Source organism: Colletes latitarsis, chromosome 7, assembly GCF_051014445.1.
Source record: "Colletes latitarsis isolate SP2378_abdomen chromosome 7, iyColLati1, whole genome shotgun sequence".
Classification (NCBI taxonomy): Eukaryota; Metazoa; Arthropoda; class Insecta; order Hymenoptera; family Colletidae; genus Colletes; species Colletes latitarsis.
The window spans coordinates 20,559,474-20,584,674 of NC_135140.1; the positions used below are offsets into that span (position 1 = coordinate 20,559,474).

At 43.7% G+C, this 25,201-nt stretch overlaps 1 protein-coding gene and 2 pseudogenes across 4 annotated transcripts in view; 2 read left to right on the forward strand and 1 right to left on the reverse strand.

Annotated features, from left to right (window-relative positions):
• LOC143343703 (uncharacterized) overlaps positions 1-25,201 on the reverse strand; it is a 198,483-nt gene that overhangs the window by 50,566 nt on the left and 122,716 nt on the right. For 3 of the 4 annotated variants that reach the window (XM_076768863.1, XM_076768864.1, XM_076768866.1), the window contains one exon: positions 9,937-10,027. The gene's annotated coding sequence lies outside the window, so the exon portion shown is untranslated. The remainder of the gene's footprint in view (positions 1-9,936; positions 10,028-25,201) is intronic. The other variant, XM_076768865.1, reaches the window with a different exon arrangement.
• On the forward strand, positions 1,770-4,061 carry LOC143343293 (alpha-glucosidase pseudogene; annotated as a pseudogene).
• LOC143343241 (alpha-glucosidase pseudogene) lies at positions 4,893-7,735 on the forward strand (annotated as a pseudogene).

Below are 25,201 nucleotides of genomic sequence, written 5' to 3' on the forward strand. Positions count from 1 at the left end.
TAGTTGTTGAATACATACAGTCGAGCGTTTCAAATGTTCGCGCACGAAGGTTTTCGGTATTGCGTGTTGTGGCGCGAATTTATGAATTATGTAAACTGTCGTGTAGTGAGTAATGGGTTGGGTATGATTGAAAGCACATTAAGGTTATTCATTCTCTGTGCACTTCCCCTTTTCGGTCGTTTCCCGTGGCCTGATTGTAAATACAATTTATATCGATGTTATTTATTTGAAAATTTAACATTAGGGATTTATTTTTATGATACATATATCATGCATTTCCTAGGAGTTGATTCCTAAAGAATACTTTATTTTTGTGGAATTTGAGTGGATCCTAGTCTCGTTAGGTCTTTCACGTCTCCAAGACAAAATAGAGTCGCGCGGACTAGCATCAGTCACCGACAGACGACGAGTATATTCGTCACGACGATTTTTCAGACTCGCGCGAACCTTAAATTGGCCCCGACAGCCGCGAGGTAAGAAATCGTTCCTGCTAGACCGCAGCCAACTGTATAATTAGCGACTGCCGCGATAGCAGTTACGAGGCCGGCACGCATAAACGCGGCGAACACGCGAGATCGTGCGGGCTTAGGTGTTTACCATTTCCCAAGTGGCCGCGTGCTTGAAGAATCTTATCGGGGGCGAACGTTGCACGCCTCCTGGTGCATTAAAACCTCCTAGGAACTTGCACTTACAGGTGGCAACCAATGCCTTTCCCTGGAATCATCATACGACGAACATAGAAACTAGTTATTGAATTGTATTTTTGATATAAACTTCGAAATCTGTGTGTTTGTGACGTTCTCGTTGCAAAACAGTGCTATTTTTAACATACACTCAAAGAAAAAATTGTTTGCTCTATAAGACACAAATAAACATCGCGTAAAAGGAAAAGTCCGAAAACCGCGATTGCAGTCGATGTAATTCATTACGTAATCAATTGCAAGTGCAATTCAATTTACCAAACGTCCAGTGATACATATGATTGTATATTTTTTCCTCAGTTTAACATGAAAAATACTGCACTAGATTCAGCATGTGAAATTCCAGTTATATGAAAGTTTATTTGATGTGCTCGTTACTCTAAATAATGAAACGAAATAAATTCATTATTTAAAATAACGAAGTTACTTCGTTTATTTCAAACAATGTTGCGAAACGTAAAACAGAAAACACGACTATTGCGATTGATTACTTCTCGTATTGAAATAAAATTGGCCTTCCTGAAAAGAAATACGCAGCGCTGATAGGAATGCTAGAGCTTTAGACAACGAGGGGAAAAATACTAGACTCGGGTTTGGATTGACAGGTACGAGTGATAATATATCTAGCGAATATTTTATCATTATGCACTGGCTTACTAAATCTTATCAATGCCATTAATACCTATGCCTTACTGTTTGGTAATATAAAAATACGAAGCTGACGCTAAACTTTCCATAAAGAAAGAGTTACTTTCCGTGGATGCATCATTCCCAATTGCTAAGATACCAATTCTCAGATTCATTACACATAAATGACTTGGTCAATTAATGAATAGTTATTAAAATACACCAGGTGAATTTGATTTGAATCTTCATATTCCTGGTCCTACAACCACCAAAGCTACATACTTAGCATGTCAATAACGATCACCAGGAATAGCTCAACATCTTATCAAAGCATAGACAGAAAGCTCTGATTTCAAGTCTTCATTTCTTATCTGATTTTTATAATGGCCACCATATAAAGACAGCTTGTTGGTTCCGGCACAGCATAGTTGATCCAACGGAATTGTCCAGAGCAAGATATCTCAGTCAACAATTCTACACCAAGCAATTGTAGAAACTGTTTTTAAGAAAGGGTTCGCCATGATTCGATTGGCAGTGATCGCGTGCCTGGTAGGATCCGCGCTGAGCAACGATCTTCTACTAGTAAACGGTACAAAAGAATGGTACAAGAACTCTGTGATATATCAGATATACCCCAGGAGCTTCAGAGACAGCAATGATGACGGCATTGGTGACTTGAACGGCATCACTAGCAGACTAGCACACATCGCAGACATGGGAGTCACAGCACTCTGGCTATCCCCCATCTACAAGAGCCCACAGGCTGACTTTGGCTACGATATTTCTGATTTCAAAGACATTGACCCGAATTATGGCACCCTGTCGGACTTCGACTGGCTCGTCTCTACGGCCAAGAAGTTAGGGCTCAAGGTGATCTTGGATTTCGTGCCTAATCACAGCTCCACCGAGCACCAGTGGTTCAAGAAGAGCGTGAAGAGGGTCAAACCCTTCGACGAGTACTACGTTTGGAAGGACGCCAAGATGATAAACGGGACCAGACACCCGCCAAACAACTGGCTGAGCGTCTTCGAAGGCTCTTCCTGGAAATGGAACGACGATCGTCAACAATACTATCTGCACCAGTTCGTGGCGGGTCAGCCGGATCTCAATTACCGCAGCAAGGCCCTGAGACTGGAAATGGAGAACGTGTTCACGTTCTGGATGAACCGCGGAGTAGACGGTTTCCGTATTGACGCGGTCAATTTCTTGCTCGAGGACCCCAGGTTCCTGGATGAGCCCAAGTCAAACGTGCCCGGCATCCCTGACACCGACTATGACAGCCTGCTCCACGTCTACACGAAGGATCAGGACGACACCTACGACGTACTGAGGTCCTGGCGGAGGCTGATGGACAACCATGCCAACAAGACAAAGTCTGACGCCAAGATGATCCTCACGGAAGCTTACACGACGCACAATCTGACGATCAAGTATTACACCGCTGGATCCAACGTTCCCTTCAACTTTATGTTCATCCAGGACTTGACCAAGAAGTCTACCGCGGCTGACTTCAAGAAGATGATCGACCAGTGGGTAAACAGCCTCCCAGGGCCTCAATACGAGGGCAACTGGGTCGTAGGCAACCACGATAATCATCGTGTTGGTACAAGATTCGGTAGAAAACGTGCTGATCAGATCACTATGCTGTCTATGATGCTGCCTGGAGTGGCTGTCATATACAATGGCGACGAAATCGGCATGTTGGACAGGAATTTCACCTATGAAGAGACCGTGGACCCAGCTGGATGCAACGCTGGGCCGGACAGGTACTATTTGAAGTCCAGAGATCCTGAGAGGACCCCGTTCCAGTGGGATGGTTCTATCAACGCAGGGTTTTCCAACAGAAACAAGACCTGGTTGCCCGTCAATAACAATTATAAGACCCTGAATCTGGCAGCTCAGAAACAGGCTAAAGTATCACACTACAAGGTGTTTAAAGATTTGGTAACGTTGAAGAGGAAACCAGTTCTGGCCCAAGGCTCCCTCCAAGTAACCTTGGTCAACAATAATGTTTTGGCTGTCGTCCGTAGACTCGGAACGAATGTTGCGGTACTTTTGGTCAATTTTGCCAATACACCTGTCACCGTTAACGCCAAGACCAAGTTGAACCTCCCGGCAAAGCTGACCGTTTATACTGCCAGTATTGGTTCCAATTATCAAGCCAATGCCATCGTTAATACAACTCAGATGCGCATACCTGGAGCTGCATCTGTTGTGTACACGAATCCACAGTCTATGAATTCATAATTCCTGAAGGTTTGAGGATGAACATTACAGCTGAGATGACGTAGTTTTGCTAGGATTCATTTAGGACATCTGTTGGCTCAAATATATTTTTTAATCGCATGATTGTCACATTATACACTATCTGTAATAAATCATCTTACAAATCCATTCTTTCCTCTTCTTCAATTCCTTTTTTTTATTTTAGAAACTGCGAATTGTTATTAGAAATGGATTGAAACCTGCCTGACTCGTCCTCTGTGCTTTAGCCTAAAGCTACATGGCGCCAGGAAATACTTTATTTCAACACTGCTGATATCTTCCTATTATTTTTATTTAATTTGCATAAAATTTTGTTTGAGTGCTCTTTGTGTTCTCAGAGAAAGTACGAGTTAAATAAATCAGACTATAAACTTTGAAGCAAGCGAATGTTTGCCTTTATGTTTCCAAACCCCGTCAGCTACTTCCTAAACTATGTTAGTATTTTATTATTTCGAGCACAAAGTAATTATTTCCAAAGTTATTTCATAGAATAAAATAACGTACCTTAACGGCAATAATAAAATAACCGTGAAATAAGATAATTTGTTATTTGAAACAGTATTCCTAGGTCTGCTCCAGGAAGTTCTCCGCCACGTTTGGAAAGCAAACTTGGGCACATTTAAAATAACGTTATTTGAAATACTATTTCAACGGCTATTTCATTTCTGAAATTCATTTACGTTACCTTATTTAATCTAATAACGAAAAATAACAATTTCCCATTTAAAATAATGAAATTTATCGGTAGATGGAATTACTTTCCGCAGTAGCAATTATTTTAAATAACATTGCGGGACATGAAAGGTTGAAGTGATTATTTCAAACAATTGTCTTTTATTTTCGTTTCGAACAAAACTTTCCTAAGTCTGCTGGGAGACATTAGACAGTGCTGATAAGAACACTAAGCTTCAGACAACGAGTGAAGAACGTATCACACTCGTCTTTATCGATTATAGATTGTAGATAGATATCGTGACGACAATATAATCTTTCAACCGAATAATCGTTATGTACTCACTGGAAAATCTTACCAAAATAATTTCTATTTTCTGACACGATACCCAATCAGTACGTAACTATCATTGATGACTAGGACAACAAAAAGATATCAGACCTCCCCAAGTAGATTCGATTCTAATCTTCAAGTCACCGACTCAGCATCTAAGATTTAAATCAACAATTAAAAACTGTACTATTAATTACAGATGACGTATCTCCGCTGCTTATCGAATTTTTATAGTGCTACCGCACTGTATAAGTACACCTTGCCGTGCCTCGCGTACTTCAGTTGATCCAAGACAATTGTGTAGGAAGTTTTTGTTAACAATTCCATCGCGTCAAGCAATAACTCAAAGTTATTGCTGGTTTCAATAGCGGTTCGACATGATTCGACTAGCAGTGATCGCATGTTTGCTAGGATCTGCGCTGAGCAACGATCTTCTACGAGTAAATGGAAAAAAAGAATGGTACAAGAACTCTGTGATATATCAGATATACCCCAGGAGCTTCAGAGACAGCAATGGCGACGGCATCGGGGATCTGAATGGCATCAGCAGCAGGGTAGGACATATCGCAGAAATGGGTGCCACGGCGCTTTGGCTCTCCCCCATCTACAAGAGCCCACAGGTTGATTTTGGCTACGATATTTCCGACTTCAAAGACATTGACCCGGATTATGGCACTTTGGCAGACTTCGACTGGCTCGTTTCCATGTCCAAGAAGCTAGGACTCAAGGTGATCATGGATTTCGTCCCCAATCATAGCTCTCACGAGCACCCGTGGTTCAAGAAGAGCGTGAAGAGGATCAAACCCTTCGACGAGTACTACGTTTGGAAGGACGCCAGGATAATCAATGGGACCAGACACCCGCCGAACAACTGGCTGAGCAACTTCGAGGGCTCCGCTTGGGAGTGGAACGACGAACGGAAGCAGTATTACCTGCACCAGTTCGCGGCAGGTCAGCCTGATCTCAACTACCGCAGTCAGGCGTTGAGACAGCAGATGGAAGATGTGTTGACATTCTGGATGGACCACGGAGTCGACGGTTTCCGTATTGACGCGATCAATCACATGGTGGAGGACGATAGGTTCCTGGATGAGCCCAAGTCGAACGTGACCGGCATCCCTGACACCGACTACGACAGCCTGGTCCACATTTACACGAGGGACCAGAACGAAACCTACGAGGTACTGAAGGCCTGGCGGAAGCTGTTGGACGACCACTCCAACAGGACAGGGTCTGACCCCAAGATGATCCTCACGGAAGCCTACACGACGCACGACATGACGGTCAAGTATTACACCGCTGGGTCCAACGTTCCCTTCAACTTTATGTTCGTCAGAGGCTTGACCAGCAGTTCCACCGCGGCTGACTTCAAAAGGGAGATCGACAAGTGGGTGAAGAGCCTTCCAGGATCTGATTACGTGGCGAACTGGGTCGTGGGCAACCACGATAATCATCGTGTTGCTACAAGATTCGGTAGAAAACGTGCTGATCAGATCACTATGCTGTCTATGATGCTGCCTGGAGTGGCTGTCGTGTACAATGGCGACGAAATCGGTATGTTGGACAGGAATTTCACCTATCAGGAGACCGTAGACCCAGCTGGTTGCAACGCTGGACCGGACAGGTACTACTTGAAGTCCAGAGACCCCGAGAGGACCCCGTTCCAATGGGAAAACGCCATCGCCGGAGGATTTTCCGAGGTGAACAAGACCTGGTTACCCGTCAATAGCAATTACAAAACTCTGAACCTGGCAGCACAGAAACGGGCTAAAGTGTCTCACTACAAGGTGTTCACGGATCTAGTGGCGTTGAAGAAGAAGCCAATTCTGGCCGAAGGCTCCCTCGAGGTGACCTTGGTCAATAATAAAGTTCTGGCTGTCGTTCGTAGAGTCGAACAGGGCGTAGCCTTTCTTTTGATCAACTTCTCTAACGGTCCACTTACTGTTAACGCGAAGACCAAGCTGAAACTTCCGGAGGATCTTAGGATTTACACCGCTAGTATTGGTTCCAATCTTCCGATTGGTAGTCACGTTGATCCAACCAAGCTGCGTCTACCTGCAGCTGCATCTGTTGTGTACATTAGTCCAATTCTGACGATACAAAATATGTGGTGCTTCAAAATTAAATTTTGCACTTAAGGCAACTTAGTAATTCTGCGATTTATGTTAGGGATTAATCGGTTGTCGTTATATAATTTTTAATACATAAATTTTCTTGCAAATGTTGCTTCATGTGCCATTTAAAAAAAAAAATATTTTATGTAATATTATTTCTGTAATGATTATTGTTGAGATTATTCGTCTTGTTATTATCGTACATATTTTGATGGTGTGTCTATTTTCATGGAAGTTCATAGATCCATTGACAAAAATAAAAATAATCTCCATAATTATCTATATCGACGGGTATAGACGGAGTATTATGATTTAGCAACAAAAGTATTATTATTAAAGAAATGTTAATTATGCTATGCAATTTTATTTCGGTGCGAATCCAGTCCGCTTGATTGCATAATTAAAACATGCTTCAAATATTAATAAACCGCATTAACAATCGCGCTTGACGCCTTCTAAATATTTTAATCTCTGGAAAAATAGGCTATTGAAAATTGTATGATTCTGAAAGAAGCCTTTCTAATTTAAAATCAAAGTACAGATATTTATTCATATTTTTTCTCAACCACTGCAGACAATAGAAAAATTACAACTACCTGCCTCTCAAGTTACGACAGCTCCGTTTTCATCCCGAATATTCGTTAATTATACTGTTGTATATTATTTTTCAGTGGCTAACAATAATTTGAGTAATAGAAGCTTAACGCGAAATGTGTAATTCCTTTTTCGTCCGGTCCGATCAATAACTTTATTTTCTCAGGCGGTTTTCTCGTTGCAGTCGCGATCGAAGGAAAAATGCGTTCAGCCAACCCGTGGTTCGTTAATTAACCGTCCGCTTCCAGGTTCAATGCAAATGAATTATTTAACACGCCGCAGCCGGGCGTGTTGTTTTCCTGTGAAATCCTATGAATTTCCGAATATTCATAGAATAATTGCGCGGTCTCCTTGAGTCGCAGTATTCCTAAAAAAGTTGTTACTCGCGGAACGAAGTATGAATACCGAATAAAATCATTCGGGCGAAAGAACCAGTCTCCGGGTTTTCCATTAAAAATATCACGAATGCCTTCTCCTGTTTCCAATTGTTTCCGTTTAAAAAAAAAGTATTATCAAACAGAACAATTCTTAAAATTTTGAAAAATCCATCGAGGTACGTTTGAATATCGTCAAAGATCGGGGCACGTTAAAGTTTGGGTCCAATTCAGAGTGATAAAAGATAATCGATGAGTTAATTGACCGTCCTTGCAACTGCAATGGCAGCAGTGACCGTAAACCGTTTGGGCATTCACGTGAAACGTCAACAGCGTTCTTCGAAATTCCCCGTGTGAGTCACGAGTGGAGCGAAGAGCATTGTTTGGCCGTTCTAGGAAGACGCAGCGAAGGGTGGCTCGCACGATGGTCGTACGCACACGAGTGCTCGCGGAAGTTCTCAAGTTTTCATGCAGACAGCCGGTCCGCCGTGCACCAGCGCCGGAGCTGCGCCAATCACGTTGAGTGCACATTCTTCAACCTATCCTTCTGTCCCTTGTTCCCGTTATTTCTCTTCTTCTTTCAGACGTCGCCAGAGACACTTGGAAAGGATGCGCTCGCATAACATCGACTTCATTTGTGTACACACGGCGCACGTACCCGCTAGTGTTCTCGAGACCCGCTGAGAATCGACGCAGAGGTCTCTCCGTGGCCTCCATTTTTCTAGGAAATGGCTTGGACCGGCGTTTCCGCGCGATAGGATCAATCACGGTTGCGTCGTTCAATCACCAGCTTTACTAAGCTCGAAATCCTTAAAACGCGTTAGATTTCTTGCAATCTTAGACCCCCGCGTCTCTTTTATTCGCAGATTTTCAATAAACATGTTTCTCAACAAATATTGGAGACACATTGCTTTCAATTGTATCTAGTCACAGCCCCCATTGTATCGTGTCTCCATTTGTATATGTTTACTTATGACGAATCTTTTCACTTCCTGACCACAAAATTCACGGAAAGACCGTTCCGGTTTATCTAATCAGAATTGATCCCTGGTCCGCCTTTCTCGATTCTATTCATCTTATGGCCGCCATTTTTCTGCGAAACGGCTCGGGCTGGCGTTTCACGCGATAGGATCAATCACGACGCCGTCTTTGTTCGCTCTCTCTCAGGATACCGAGAAGCCTGGTAAACGATCGGGTCGGACGGTCTGTATCAATCGAAGTGTATCGTGTTTCCGCTCGTTCCGTCGACGGGAAACAGATTATATCGCATAGCGAACCGACCACGATATTATTTGAATATTGACCATCTGGCGCAACGAGCGGCATAATTATGACGCATCGTGGCTTCATTTGCGTTATTAGTGAAGCCTACCGGAAGGCTGATTGGTCGTCTTGCTGGTAGAATGTTGATATCCGTTCGGTTACACAGAGTCAGTCGAATAATATAGGAATCATTCGTACTTTCGACAAAAACCAGGGTTTCGTTTCACTTCGTGTTATTAACGCTTCCAGAGAAAAAAATATATTAAACTTCCCAGCGCCATTGCCTCGCTTGCTTAATTCGGTGGTCATTTCTTTCGCAGCCACGGAACACAGCGAAGCATTTCTTGTCGCGGACAAAATTCCACGGCGTCCAGGTAGCATCGTGGCCGTCGTTGGCGTTCCGGCATCCAGTAATCCGCACCAAATATTTCGACGGCGGAAGTCTCGGGAGCCTAGCCTTATTTGCCGCGTGGTAACTCACAGCCTCTTAATTAATTCGCGGTCTCCTCGTTTCGTGGCTTCCGGCGTCTCCCTCTCGCTCGCTACGGCGAGACCTTTCGACGCCTGTTTCCTTCCTTTCATACCCGTGGACCGTGAATTTCCGAGAAGAACTCCGCCATTCAAAGCACCCCCCCGCGCAACGCTATCCGCTATCCGGCCCCCTCCACCCTCGCCCCATTCTCTTTGCCTTTTAATCCCGTCGAAGGAGGAGTCGCTGCGTGCAATTTACCGTTCGCGAATAAAGAATTTACAAAGGCCTGACGCGAGGTCTCCGGGAAACAGTAAGCCTTTCGCGCGTATTCCAATTAATTCGCACAATGCCCCGAGGGACACTTTGGCGGGGAATCGATTCCCGTGGGGATCGCGCGTAACCCCGGGATGGTTATCGGGCGTCGAACGTTATCTCGTTAGCGTGGAGGGGTCGCATTATCATAAAATCGAAGCACGTAACGAGCGTGCCGCGTCGACGGAGTAAAAATAGCTGGACTCACCCCTGCTCGTCGCGCGAGTCCTATTTGCGGCTGACTGTCCTCGACTGCATCAACGGGGTGTCTCGTTTGGTCTACGCGCAGACGAATCTACCTGCAACGGTGAATTATAATTAATCTCCACCGAGAAATATTCGCATAATTCAAAATTGCAGTAGTCCCTCTCATTTCTACCCGCTGGAATTCCTGCGTACAGTTGTGTCTCGCTATATGATCGAATTTTTACCCCGCATGCAAGAGCGCGAATCGTGTCCTCGAAAGGTTACTGTTATAAAAAGCGTAAGAGACCCATCGATTCTCGTCGGAGGATGATCAATATTGACCTCGATTCTGAGTAGAAATACCTGCCCCGCTTTCAAGCAAACCACGGATCCCGAGTTTGTCGCTTGAAAGCGGACACTGCTATATCAGGTTAACCGACAACTACATACTACTGATACTCAGACGGGGACATAGAGAATTTGGTGCTACTAAATAATAGATTCTCGGTCCCCACAGAACTCGGCTACGGTTAATTCAAGATTCATCGCCGTTCCATCGAATTCGACGGTCTCTCATCAGTCTGAACACGTATCGATGATTCAGGTGACGCATTTCGCAGGAGTTGACGAGCGCGCGTTGGATAGTAAATACCTCCAACTGCCGGCGGACATTCTCGAAGCACCAGACGATAAATGCATCCCCAATTCTCGAACTTCTGCTGAACTTCAAACTCCGCGTCCATCTTCGTCTAATCCGAGTCGGCGGTTTCCGATCGGCGAGTGCTCGCGCGAATTTCACGGTATTCGGAGACGCCTTTCACGCGGTTCGACGATAAGCTACCTTCATATCGGGAAAATACGGAACGCCGTTATCCCGATTGAACCCTCCCCCCTCTATTTGTCGGCGTATGAAACGTCCCCTCACCTCCCCCGAGACTGGCGTCCCTTCGCCCTTTTCGTCTCACCGCATTCACGCGGGGGACGCCTCGCTGGACGATTTTGCGCGGCGGATTTTATGCACGGCTCGAATCCAATTACCCCGAATAATTTATCGGCGAATCACAGACGTTAATGACATCGGGCCGAATTAGGCGAACCTCGAAAAAGTGCCGCCAATTAGTATTCGCGGAGCGGACAAAGTTCGCATTTTTACCGTCGACGACAGCGCTCGATTATCCACGCCCGGACTCGACGCATATTTTCGACCGATCGTTCTCGCGTTTCAGATTGCTTTTCAACGAGCCAGGCCTACCGTTGCATTCACTCTAATATTCCGCCCGTACTAAATTTTTTTCTCGAAAATGCGTGGGATTTCGGGGGTATGTGTATTCATCAAAAATAATTGCAATTGATCCCCACTACCGAGAATAATTTTTCCAGAACGATTCAGAAATTTTTAATTTCGTCGAAAAATTTATCCACCTATTCGAATTTTTTCCTCGAAAATGCGTAGGATTACATGGGTATGTCTATTCATAAAAAATGTTTGTAGTTGACTCCTACAACCGAAAATAATTTTTCCAGAACGATTTGAAACTTTTCATTTTCGACGAGAAATTTCAGGGAAACATGTCAACGTATGGTCAGACATTACATTTTCGGTAAGGAATTTTTTTCTCGAAACTGAGCAGGATTTCGGGGATATATCTATTCACCAAAAGTGATTGTTATTGACCCCTGCAACTAAAAATAATTTTTTTAGAATGATTTGAAATTTTTTAATTTTGCCGAAAAATTTAGGCACCTATCCCCTATCGATTTTTCTTAAAAATTCGTTTTTGATTTTTATGTGAAATATAATTCGTCACATTTATCGAAGTTACTCGGTTCCCTCGTTAGTCAACTTGCTGGAAAGAAAGTCATTTTGGGCCACTAGACCATACCGGATCGATGCGAATGGGCCTTGCTTGATTTTCTCAAAAATATTCACGAGTGTCAATCAAATATGTAGAACAGAAAACATTGGGTAAAGGGAGTTTTGTTTATTTGATAACCGGGCGCCGGGTAATGGGAACTCTATTCTATAAAGAAAGATGGCTGCTTTCTATTTGTCAATAGTAGGCTTTAGAAACACCTGAAATCACGCTCGCGTCCCTGAAATTTCTCCATCGTCTCGGTTAGGAATCACACAAGTGAGCAAGAAGTTTCTACGGAACGAGGAAGCCATCGTTCAACGTCGTCGACAGCGGGGGCGCAAAAACCGTGCCGGGCTATGCGTTTCAGGCGTGAAACTGGAACCGTTTCGATCTCGCTTTGGAGAAACATGGCCATTTTCCCAGGGGAGATCGGTCTAAGTGGGTCCAAAATTGTTGCAAACGCGGAAGCCCGGTGAAGTATTAGCTGCTATTTATCAGTTAACTTTCCGTTCTGGCGGACACCACCTCCGAAATACCGCTTAGTCAGGAAGTAGAGGGGCGAGGCGCCAGGGGGTACAGGGATCGCGCTCGGGAGGAAAGTTTGCCGTTCGAGGAAGATATATCTTTGGGCTTCTTTCGTTTGACATCACTGGGAAGACCCGGGTTCGAGAAGTTTTAATGATTTCTGGCTCTGCTATCCGTCAGAACGGCGCTCAAGGGACTTTTGCAAAACAAACGGAGGGATTTTTTCAAGCTAACCCGCCCTACATCCGGTGCGAATCGATCGTCTTCGACGAACAGTGAAATACTACGAGACGTTGCTGCGAATTGTTAAGGCAGAATGATTAGTGGTGACGCGGGGGTTGTTGGCTGCTCAGGATGCTTCCTTTTCACATCTTTTATGCTTTGTTTAAAACGAGTTATGCACGGAAAACCCTCGACGTAAACATATACCTAACGTCTGCACGAGAGTTATTACAACATCAATCATCCTTCAAGAAAACAGTTGGGACTTTTTGTTCTAACGGTAATTTTTTTACGTCCTGTACAACTTTCGAGGTTTTTAATCTAATCTTAGCTTCTGGTATTTATTTCGAAGGCTGACGTTTGTCAACTCTATTTAGTATCGATATCGCCAAGTGCTAAACTGATAAATATTTCAATTTCGTCGTCACCTACCGAAGTACCCCGTGAAATTCGAATTTATTTTTTCAATTCATCGCTTTCCCAGGAGATGGATGGCATCCAGCGAAAGCGTGCCAGTGATTTTTAGCGATTTCATCGCGCGAACGCTGTTTATTAATCAAACTGAATTTTTCACGCGCCTGCCTGCTTCACTTTTTACAGTGTGACACCCGAGCCCACGCGTTCGATTTCATAACTGTCCGTCGACATTTTTATCGCGCGTCAACTCGTCCTTCGGTCCTTCCAAAATATTATTTCGTATTATCAGCAGTTCGATCGTGTCCAGCAACAGAGATCTGCGTGACGTTGAAAGGATAGTAGCTGCTCTCAATAGAAAAATTATTCATTAAATAACTACTAAATAAAAGCAAGATCCGTGTGTTTGTAATTTCAGCGCTGGCTTTTAACGCGGTGCTCTTCAAACCTTCGTAACTTTCGTAATTTGTCAAACCAGGCAGGAATCAATTAATCCACTGTTTTACATGTTTTAAACTATAAATATAGATAAAAAAATGTATTAACCGAAAAAGAACGACTACTCTCTTAATGAGCCAATTAAAATTGTTACACGTGACGTTTAATTTCATGACGGAAATTGCTAGGAAATGGTACCAAGAGACTTCAAAACGATCGCTAGCGACACCTCGTTTTTAATTCGCTAGTTTCTCTGGTCGCTTTTGTTCGTTGGAACTTCGCGCGACCCGCTAACGAACTTTCCCGTCACGCTGAAAATGTTATCTGTCGGCGAGCGTGCCGCTTCAACTCGTCTCGCGATGTCGTAAAGTAACTTCGAGCCATATTGTCGCTGGGACGCTTTTATGGTTAATAGCGTGTCATTTAATTATCATAAATGCGCGGGCGGCCAAGCCGAGAGAGGAACTTCTGTTTCGAGGGCCACGACAACGCGAGTGTCGTTCAATGAATCGTCTGCGCATTAGCGATACGTGCCCGAACATTTTCGTGAATAACGTTACACGCCAACGAGCTACTTCTGCCCAATTTTTCCCCTATCATTTTTAATTTTTGATCGTAGAAAAATATAACAATAAAATGACCTCCGAATTTTTCACTCGGTATGGCAATTGTTCGAACTGATGTTCAAAAAGACACGTATTAACAAACATTAACAAATAGAAAATGAGTAATACTACAGATACGAAGGTTATACATACGTGTCTTGATAAATCTAAAAATTTCCAACCCATGTATACCTATTACACATAAACGAGGTAAAGAATGGACCTATCGTTAGTGGGATGAACGCTATTGCTGTACCACGAGTGTCTTATAACATGGGATACACTCTTCCAAAGTGGAACAAAATGTTAAAAAGATCATGCACCAAATTGTAAGGTGATCCTCGTAAGAAGGCTTTAATCTTCCTAATGGTTTTAATGGGTCGATGATCAACAATGACTAACTTATGGTCACTGGTGGTCAACAGTGAGGTGGACATCAAGGTCAGCGGTCCAGTGAAGATTCAGAAATGGTCAAGAGGTGGGACCAATCGAAATAGCATTGTTCTCTAGACCAAGCGGTTCTTAACTCTTCACGTTGACACTGTCTCCCCACTCTTCGACTTCCCTACTCGCAGACTACCGCTGGACAAATTCTTCAGTACCCCTGGAGCATCCAGGGGAATCGGGTCTCGCGGGCCGAAGTCAGGCCATTCGTGGAGCGGTGACCACTGGGGGGACCAGGACTGACCAGGACTGACCAGGGCTGACCAGGACTGACCAGGACTGACCACTACTGACCAGTGCTGACCAGTGGAGATCCGACGACTGACCACTACTGACCACTACTGACCAGTGCCGGACCGTGATGACCACTGGTAAGAACTATTTAAAATTGCTCTCCCCACTTCTATTTTGTCATTTGATACCAATTGAACGTTATGGAACTGTTCATCGCTTTTGTTAAATTACGAATCGTTTCTTATGTTACAGCTGGATCTTTGGTGCTGCTTCCTTGGTAATGGTAACTAATGCTCAACAAGTAGTAAGCCCACTTTACTTACTTATATTATTATCACAAAATTGACCGGTTTATTTTATTTGTTTGGTCATAATTCGGTGTTGTTTTACTGTTCGGTTTTATCTGGTTATTATGTTTTCCTCCTCTATTTCTACTTCTGACTTATTTTTTGAATTTACATAATTGTGTTGGATCATGTACCATTTTTGTTTCCATATTATTTTATGTATTTTGTTTGTATATTATTTCATGAATTTCGATGCCACTAATTAGAATAAGATTTTTGTTCTTATTTTATTTCGCTAAGATATTTTGTTTGATTCTTGGGTATTTTCATTCTTTGATTTCATCGTTGGATTTTCAATTCTGCGTTGGATTTTCAATCTTTGTTTCTGTTCGTCTTTGAAGTTTGTATGGTTCTTCGGACAATTTTTGTAATCATTCGCTATTTTACTTCGACTTTATACTCTCGTTACGCAAGTATAGGTAGAATACTTTGTTCCTAACATGTATAAATTTTCTACATTTCCTTAGGTAGGTCTAGCATCGAGAATCTTATAGCTTCTCACTTTTAGGTACATCAGCACTACTAATTATTCCATCGCTTCGTCTAGTTTGCATGGTGTTTATTAAATTTCCTTTCGTATGTCACTAATATAGGTATCAATTTTAGTTTCAGATTATTCGCAGGGACATCGAGGGAGTACGCCACATCCGCCGAGGGACATTTAATTCTAAGTCGATTAGATTTAAGCTTCGTCGCGAATCTTAAAATTAACGTCGAAGATTTCTTTATTATATGTATCTCTGCGTCTGTACCAAGCAATTATTCAATAAGTAGCTTCTCTCGACTCGTTCCCTCGTTTCTAGCTTCGGTCACCGCTGTTTCATCGATTGAAACATGTGATCGGCCGTGTATCTGGTCCGAAAGATCTAATCGCCTTCCCTTGGTAAGCTTGATTGAGGGAAAACGGCACTTCGCTGGAAGGTGTGGAGTTTCCGTATTCTGCGGAAACGCATACCTTCCAGCGGAAGTCGACCCCGTTTCAGGTACTCTCTCTTTGTCAGACAGCCTAAGTCGGGTCCTTCGGGCTCCCGGCGGGTTGCGTTGGAGAAATGGAGACCTCGACTCGGGGTTGCAGTTCTCTGTTTTCTTGTTGAGATCGAGTTAGCAAGGGCAGTAGGTTCGATCCTCGGATCAGCTGCACGGTACAGCATCGCGTCGCGTCGCGTCGCGTATCCCACGATTTAACTTCATCCCTCTTTTTAACCACATAATTGCTTGGTACAAGGAACTTTGTTTCCTTCTATCCTCCGAATTTTAGCTTCAACTTGACTAGATTTGAGCTTTGACGTTAATTTTAAGTCCCTAGTGTACCTGCGTATGCCAAGTAATTATTTAACAAGTAGCTTCTCTCGACTCGTTCTCTCGTTTCTTGCTTCGGTCACCGCTGTTTCGTCGAACGAAACATGTGATCGGCCGTCCAGTTTGTCCGAAAGATCTAGTCGCCTGCCAATGATAGATCGATTTCTAGAAATAGAAATCAATCTACCAAGGGTAGTGTTGATTCGATCCGAAGATCTGCTGCACGGTTCAGCATCGCGTCGCGTCGCGTCTCCCATAATTTAGCTTCAACCCTTTTTAAACAAAATAATTACTTGGTATAACTAAACTAGAAGATCGAAGGAACATTGCTTCCTTCTATCTTTCTAGTTTAGTAATCTAGCTTGTAAGAATGTAAAAGGGAGATCGATGGACCTTTGATTCCATCTATCTCCCTTCGGGTCTCCACTCGCAGCAACCTCCTCGTGGTGAGACCTGGTAATCGGTGTCACACACGATAGGAAAGTTATTCTTCGTGGGTGACACCGAGCTAATGGCTGCGAATTTAGAGTATTGTTAGAGTATTGTCACAGACGAGGTATATGAGTAGATCTTTCACCCAATGCATTTTTTCGGCCCATTTTTATGGGGTCTCGAATCTCCATTAACATTTTCGTAATAAGTGAATGAGACATTTAAAAAATATGAACAGACCAACTCTGGATGTTCGATGTACGAATCATTATTGTGCATTCGAACCTTGGTATCGACTATGCAACAAAACCAGACGCGTGTATCGCAAACCACCCTGTCCCAGCGATCGCAAAAAGCTTCCCGTCAACACCGCAAGTCCCCCCTGGTAAAAAGGCAATTGTTACACGGGTCAACGGCGAATACAGGGAAGCGTTCGACCCTGGACGCAATCCGGGGCGCGCGTAGCTCTGAACGCAGACGTGGCTAACAGCATTAGCACCCTTCCCTAGAACCCGAGGGTCCTTTGAGGGTGGCGTGGCGGCCGAATACCAATCAGTTATGTCAATTGGCCCCAACAAAGTAATGAATGGTAATTGCAGGCCGCCATCCGTTCGTCTCGCGTCGCGACGTCTCCGCCCCGTTGTCCATCCGTCACAAGTCCGAGCCTCTCATTGATTTTAAATCGTCTAATCGGATTCAGTCGGCCAGCAGCCGGTCAAAGGGGTCGGTAATCACCGTCGGATCCACGCAGACGACTGGTCGATATCCCGACCAGCCTACCGGTCGTTCTAGGCTCAGTTTGCTGGATGGCCTCGTGGACTTTTTCGCTCCCCGCAGGAGTCAGGGTTTTATTCCGCTGGAAACTCGTTTAAATATCGGTTAGGGCAGTGACTGGCTGCGGGGGATGTTCGACGAGGACACGAAGATAGGGAGATTGCACTGGGGAGCCTTATGATGATGTGGAAATTAGGGTTCTCGGAGGATGTACATCAAGGAGCTACTTTGGACCCTACAGGGACTGATGGTTTGGCCAGGAAATGATGAGTCCCGAGATGATCGGTGCAATTGCCTCTGTTGTAAGTCTTGGGGGGTGGAATTCGGTCGAGGAAAGTCTTATCTGCGAGTAGATAGAGCGTCTTCGAGATAAGCGACAAACGCTGTAGTCGAGTACCCAAAGAAATCGTGTCTAGTATTCGTGCATATGGCACTCGGGGCACGATTTGTAGTCTCTAAAAATTTTAAAGAGAAGTATCAGCTCGGCAACAAGCACCTCTTCAATTAATTCATAATGGCTCGCGTTTTTGTAACTCGTTAGACTAATGATTCGAGCTACATTGAAAGCCTCCGGCCGCAAAGAGTTAAAGTCTCTGCAACAAAAAGAACGGACGAACTGCGCCAGTCTCGTTATTCTCGCATCACGCTCCATACTTTGTAAAACTGTGCAACGTGCAGTGTGTGCCAGATAGGAGGAAAACCAGGGATGCACCTCTGTCTACCTGTTATCTGCTAATTACGCAAGGTAATTACGCATCTTGCATGACCACCGGTCGCGTGGCTTGGAAAAAATGGGATAACGCCCGGGCGATTACGCTCGGTACTCCTATGCGCAGCCATGTTTTATTGTCGCCAACGAACGTGGACGCGTGAGCGTTTCGTTTAATTTGATCCAGACTATACTTATACGGAGTTTCATGCTATTTCGAATCATTATTTGTCTCTGTACATTGTCTCTTTACAATTCTTTGTCTCAAAAGTCGTACAATGATTTTGTCTCAAAGATCCCCAGCGTCGAGTGTGTAAAATATTGCGTTCAAGTTAGAAAATTTAACTTTGGAAGTTGGTGGAGTTACGAGAGAGATTAAAGGTGGCGGCTCACTGGCCAGTAACGCTCGCCTTAAAACTTTGAAAGCATTTTTCTCCGAACCACGTATCTTGAAATACATAGATACCAACAATAGTACTTTCTCCACAAAGGAAATGGTCAAGGCACGAATATTATCTTTCATGTAACTTAATAAGAGTACATGGTTCTTTGTCACGTGACTAGCGTCGCGAGATCAGCGTCACATGATCAGCGTCACGTGATCAGCGTCACGCGATAAGAGTCACGTTACTTGCAACCGATGCGTTTCCCATTTCGACTGTTAGACGTTCCACGCAATTTTCAGCCGAACAAAAACGTGACAACTTCGTAATTGTTGTTAATGTTCTCTTGATAAACTCTCTTCAAGGGTTTACGATTGTTTCCCGGTATTATAATTTCCTCGGGCTCTTTGTATCTTCTTTGTTGCTGGGGACTGGCCACGGTAATTACGCGGAGAAATTCATAGCTTAGCCAGGATAATTAATGGCTCGCGGAAGAACGGGCTAATAATTGTTTACCAGCCATCTCTACAAGTTGGCTCGTTAATTTCCAACAGCAGTTTCATTGCGTTGGTTTTTCTCGCGGGATTTTTTCCCACCGAAGTGGCGGTGATTGCTTTTGGGATTCGATACACCGTACGCGAGGAGCGAAAGGGATTTGGGTTTCCTCTCTCCGAACGAGATAATTGAATCCAATTCGCGAAGCTTTCGTTTTTGGTACAAAAACTGTCTATTCGAAAGTACGACTCTCGGTTCGGTGCCCCAGAACGAATTGGTAACTCTGTAACCCGTTACAAATCCTCGATTAGACGTTACGACAATTACCATTTCGCTTCTATTAACAATCTACCATCTATCGAACAACCCGGGGGCTCATCCGTGTCCTATCAAACCGTTCTCAACAATTACCTGGAAACACGATTTCGATTAACCAGATTCCAATTAATCCCGTCCACGAAAATTACAGAATCGAATTAAATTGCTGTTTACACGGAACGTTCTTCCACATGCAGCTGTTTATGATCGGGAATCACCGATTCACACCGTCGTCGAATCGAGCACGCGTCGGACCGGACCGATCCGCGGTGGCGCGAGACATCGGCAAACATTGCTTTCACTGGGGCACAGATTGAAATTCACCGATACAATTCGCTGTTTACTCGCTCCGTCGGGTCGTTCTCAGCCGCTCTTGAAGACTCTAGTGTCTCCATTCTCCGCAGTTTGCTCGTCTTACCAGCCAACCCCCTGCAGAGAGGGTTGATGTACCCACCTCGTTTGCTGCCGCCTCGAAAGGCATCGAGGCGATAATGTGCCACCTGAGCACCAGTGTCTCGTGATTGCTTGCGGGCTCTCGATTTACCGACCGACACTTGTTGTGCGGTTCTTTAAGCTTGGTTTAATGCTATCCATTAGCCGATAACCGGGGATCCACGGTTCCTCGTAACACGGCTCGTTAAAAACCGTCTGTTGTATCTTCGGCAAATTAATCGAAGCCGTAACAGCTATGGGAATTAAATCCAAAAACACGTTGCGTGTACTCGTCGATTCGAGGAAACATCGTAAACGAGCTCCCGGCAACCTCGCAAACAATAGGAGTCAACAATATAGCGCAGCAAATCCCAGAAATCCACTAATTAATTCTTCATTCATATTGCGTAAACACTTACTCACTTCCAGGCTCAGCGAAATTTTAATGAGCTTTAAAGCTGAGTCTGTACGCTTACGTGTTAAGCAGAGGCGAAAAATCGGTAGCGCTAGTTTTTTAGAGGAGCGCTGGTTGCGCAACGAAGAACGTACAGGGTGGTCCGAAACGAACGATGAAACCCAAAAGGAATTCCGTCTTGAGAGAATAAATGTTGACAATTTTATTCGAAGATTTCCGGCGACGTATCATTTTTAAAACTTCATATTCCGATACGCTTGTGTCAGGAATACAAGATTGCATCGGCGGAATATCATCTGGAAACGGCTTTAACAATTCTGTTCTTTTGTTCCAAAGATCTGTGCCCTCGTTCGGTAATTCGGTTTTAGCATTTCTGCACGGGCGCACTTCCGCCGAACTTGGACCGTAATCAGATACGCGGCCTTATTTATTTGTGCAACGCGGAATATCAAAGGGTTTTATACTCATCCATTAATTATTATTATTATTATGTCTGCTTTTAACACCGTTTCCGATGCGTAAATAACAAATTTCAAAATTACGAGATATATTAAAGGTTGGTAATGCTCTTGCATTCGCGCTAGATGATACGTTCCGCATGACAAAATCAATATTTTGTGTGTAGAGAAAACATGCAAATATTCAAATCCAACGCAGAGTAGAGCGTAATCTCGATGACATTATAGGTTATCGATTTTCTCATAATATTTGTAACGTTACATGCGCGTCAATTTTCCATTTGCATAAGAATATATGATTACATGTTACCGATCCTGTTTCCGATTTTCACGGATATTTTCCGATATTTTTCGAATCAGAGTTTACGCAGTTTGAGTCTAGAATATATCTAGATAAAAATAAAGCTGTCATCGAACTAAGAGAAAAATGTACAGTGCTGTACATAATAATTCCCGCATTTAAGACCATATTTTTACCCCGGTTTCAAGACACGGAGTCGTAAGTCCCTCCATCTACCGGTTGTCTATCGACTCGCACGACCGGTGGCTACAAACGTAAGCGATTATTGCTTCGCGTGAAAGAATACTGTTCAAATTGATATAGATACAAAATTTCTTTCAGTTGAATATAGTACATGCCGTAGAAATTAAGACTCAGGAGCAGACTAAGTACTTTCTATCTCAAAAGAGTCGAATAAAATGGAATACGGCCTGTTGATTAAATTTTTCTGCGAGTTAAAATTTGTTACAGGGTGCTAAATGTTTTAAGTACGTCGCTGCGTCGATCGGTCGTATATCGTCGAACATTTCCGTTCGATGGCGTTCGCCAATCGCGAAAAATTCACGAAAAGGCGACGACCCGCCACCGTTTAATCGACCGTCCTCGTTCCGTCGTGACGAGCGTTAACACATCCAATCTCTTCATTCTAAATTTCGAACGTCGAGAAGCACCGGCCGAACAAAAAGGGGCGCCATAAAATCGGCGGTAGCTCTCGAGGAACGAGTACCATTTGCTCGAAACGTTCTCGCTCGCTTAAGAGGTATTCGTTCTTTTTTTCGTACCGAGTGTAGATAATATCGGAGATCTTTTTGAAAGAACCTACCAAGTATTTGAATATTTATTAATCGCTGGTGATACTACTTCGTATAACGCGCCAAATATCGTTTTTCCAAGGCATCGTATGCTTACAGAAAATACGAAAGAGATCAATTTTTTGACAAAAAAAAAAGTAATCCGTCAATTTCTGCGCGTGGATTCATCCCATAGGCGGAGACTGGTACACTTCGAAATCGTAATTCTTTTTTTAAGTGCCATTGGCTATGTACACTCTGCAGGCACTCATGACTATCGTACCGGGTGATACTCGGAACTGTGGAACAGCTCGTCGCGTTCCGTAAACATTGATTTTATACAGCCGTGTTTCAGTGGCGAAGTAATACACGGGATTGGTACGAATGAATGTTGAACTGCACGCGGAAGTATACCGGGTCTGTTTGGTTTGATAGGAAATTCAATTGCTGTGGACTAGAAGCCGAGAAATGGGGATGCAAATGAAGTTAGGTTTTAATAACATTCAGATTATGTCTTAATAACAGCATTTTAACTGCGTATCGCCACGCGTACGCTAATGGGAGATGCAAGGTTAGGTTTTAATAACGTTGAGGTTAGGATTTAATAACGTTAAGGTTATGTTTTAATAACAGCATATGAACTGCACGTGGCTCCCTTTGGTACTTCTCCCTTTGTTTATTTTGATCCCATCCATCTGTATTTCTACATTTGCGTAACGTAGATGTAACTGATTAAATACCAAGTTATTGTTTTCTCGAAACCCGTGTTTATCTTCTATCGAGAATTCTCGAATCTCTGGATTCGACGTAATGAAACTTTAGCATGACCACCTCGCTTACCTAACTCGGACATCACCCTAATGGACTTCTTCTTGAGGGGAAAATTGAAGCAAGATATTTATATCGTACAGTCTATAATTCGAGAACACATTAAAGCCACACATAATTAGAGATTCTACGGCTATTAATCCTGCAACAAACGGAAGCACATACCGATTTTTCATATCACAATGATAGCATCATTCACCAATCTGACCCTATCAGATATCATACTTTTAGTCCTATCGCTAACGTGCAATAATTAGAAGCCGATGGCCCAGTGGTTAGGCACTCGGACTCTCACCCAGTGGGTCCGGGTTCAAGTCCCAGTGGGACCAAAAAACACTAAATACCCCATTTTATTTGCAAATTTTGCAACAGTATCACAACCCAACACTACAACAAACTCAAAAATATTATTTAAACAATAATTATCCCAGAATAATTGCTCTAAAAACAAAAAATAATTATAACTAGTACACTAACATGTCATATCGAAGAATAGCTATGTAACAGGCTTTGCGTCTATTAATTCTTAACGTGATCCAACCATTGTACCAGGTTTCGATGGACATTGTTTACGAGCACAAAGACCTAATTAGAAGCGCACCAAAATTTCAAGGATTTCATATTCTCCCTTGCCACTCCACCAGTCCCTCCCACAACCAGCAGTCACCTAATCCTGCCAGCTAACATCATTGTGTTCCCGGCTCTGACGAAACACTTTTCAAACAAGCATCTCGCTGCTCGTAAGAAAAATATCTCGTGTAAGATGAACCACCCTGTCTACGCTTCGACACGCATACGTGGCACCTGGTACCCCGACTAAAACCCTCGAAAGAGCGACGAGGCTGGTGGTAAGTGCACCGCCAGTTCGTCGGGTAACAGGGTTCGTGTAAAGTGCTCGCAAATCAGACCCGATAAAATGGTAATCGCGTCCTTGGAAGGAGGGTCGTGTGTTGCCCGGGGCTGAAGAGAGAAAAGAAACCGGGTTGGGGGTGCTAGGAGGTCCTCGCCCGCCGACAATTCCTTCCGACACGCTGCCAATCAATGCTGCGGAGGAAAGTTCTTGCTTTTAAGAACACGCCACACTGTGCACGACCGCATGGAAAACGCACGAACACACTTCTCAGACGTTTCTCCGTATCGGAACGGGAGGAACAGAAAGTGGTTATGATGGCGGTGATGGATGCGTGTTCGAGGATTGTTTGTACATTGGAATTACGGGACGTCGCGCCGTGAAACGAGAACGGAGAAATGGAAACGCTTGATGGTCTTGGATTGCGCGCGGAACGGTGCAGAGCTTCCGACCTGGAAGCGAGAAAGAAATCGACGCGAGCTTTGAAGAGGGCAATAATGGACACAGTTTTTGCTGAGCGACGCGAAAGTGTGCTGAAGGATGAGCGAAGATGGCAGGAAAGCTCTCCAGAAAGCTTGTGCTTAGGGGAACCCCTTCGAAAGTCAAACCTGGTCTACTCGGACCTACTTCGAAACTTGTAACTCACACCTAGTGGATGCTGGGAAAGCTGGATCATGGTAAACGTGCTTGAAAATTCGAACCTGTGTTTGCAGAGTTTCCATATTGATAAGGGGCATTTTATTCGATCTGATCGATAAGATGATTAAGCGGGAAACTTGGAACTAAACTTGGTAAATTGGAATCTTCGAGTATATCAATTTTCTAGCGAATGTTGGAAGAATAGCTCTGGTGGGCCCACTTCGGGTCTCGAATGCAGGTCTATTAAATTTGCTTGGGGAATTCGGGCTTTCAGGAAGCTAGGCATATTGAACGTGCATTGAAATTCAAACGCAAGGATATTGGAGATTGGGAATTCGAATGTAGGACTATTGGGTTTGCAGGGGTACTCGAATCTGGAGCATTAGGATTTCCTTGGAAACTAGATTCTAGATCTTATATACTTCCATCAGAAATATCCCTTAGAACCATAGCGTTTGGTTCGAAACATACGTAGGTCCACAAAACTATGATTCGGATCAGTGACCCGGAACTATTGGAATTGGAACTTAGGATTGCATTTTTCTTTCTCTGGAAATTCAAATCTACCATGAGCTTAGAACTCAAAGTAGATCCACTTGAACTATTTATGGATATCGAATTTGAATTCGTAAGTTCGTAAACTCTTTTTCGAAAAATAGAAACAGAAATATATTCAGAATTCTCTGGATAGTCCAGCAAATGCTTTCTCCTCAACGGTACCGTAAACCAATAATACTTCACAGCAGGGAAGACATTAATTCCACTTTCTTTCGAAAGTCGGGAGTATACGCGTTTACACTCCAGGGCAAAATTTCAGACGGTCGAGTTTCCGGAATATCAAAGAAAAATTTCTAGCACCCAGCGGGATTCAAACCCACTACCTTCCACCGCGGTTAAGCACGCTACTCGCTACGCCACGGGCGTTCCTTCCATATCTTCTTATTTTATCAAATATATTTCGTCCACCTACTTCTGCCAACCCCTTTCCAGATCAAAGTATACCGGATTAGTAACAATTTCATTCACGAACTAAATCTATTTGAACGACGTTTGAAATTTGCTAGTAATTTTTTCAAAGCTAGAAGCTAATCGAACAATA